This window comes from Trachypithecus francoisi, unplaced genomic scaffold, assembly GCF_009764315.1.
Source record: "Trachypithecus francoisi isolate TF-2019V2 unplaced genomic scaffold, Tfra_2.0 Lachesis_group11, whole genome shotgun sequence".
NCBI lineage: Eukaryota > Metazoa > Chordata > Mammalia > Primates > Cercopithecidae > Trachypithecus > Trachypithecus francoisi.
Genome location: NW_022681456.1, coordinates 57,014,975 through 57,015,858, shown reverse-complemented (window position 1 = coordinate 57,015,858; position 884 = coordinate 57,014,975).

Here is an 884-nt window from a genome sequence, read left to right as displayed (position 1 = left end):
AAAAAGCAGAAAAATATAAAATAATATGTATAACAATATAAGCATATAATACATTTAAAGTAGTATGAAAATAACTATATATGCTGCAATCCCAATTTTGTGAAGGAAACTCTATATTTATAGATGCCTAGAAAAAAGAATGAAAGGTCAGGCATGGTGACTCACACCTGTAATCTCAGCACTTTGGGAGGCGGAGGTGGGCAAATTGCTTGAGCCCAGTAGTTTGAGACCAGCCTGGGTTACATGGCAAAACCCTGTCTCTACAAAAAATGCTAAAGTTAACCGGGAGTGGTGGCACATGCCTATAGTCCCAGCTACTCGAGAGGCTGAGGTGGGTGGATCACCAGGAAATCAAGGCTGCAGTAAGCCAAGATTTCTTCACTGCACTCCAGCCAGGCCATCGGGTGAGACCCTATCTCAAAAAAAAAAAAAACAAAAAAGACAAGATATATAGGAAAATGTTAATGGTGTTGAGGGCAGTAGGAATTTTATTTTCTTCTCTGCAATTTTCTGTATTTTGTACATTTACTGTGATGAAAATATGTTATTTTGATAACCAAGAAAATCATTATAAAACAAGAAAAGTAAATTTAAGGGATTTAATTTCACCCTTAACTGTAGACTTCAAAGTACCAATCAGCAGGTTGGAGCACCCCACAAGCAAATGGTAAGCTATGTGTAAGTCCCGCACTCACTGTAGGTGCTTCCAGTCACATCTTTATGGTGCCTAACCCTAACTAGTTCTTGATGTTACCAAGTGTGAGGCAAGATGAGAAAGGCAGGAGTGCCCGTGGAGTGAGTGCCGGCCTCTTCCAGGTTCGGTGCCCAAGAACTATCCCTAACCATGCACACTCAGCTGAATGGTCTACTTTCAAATTTTCACT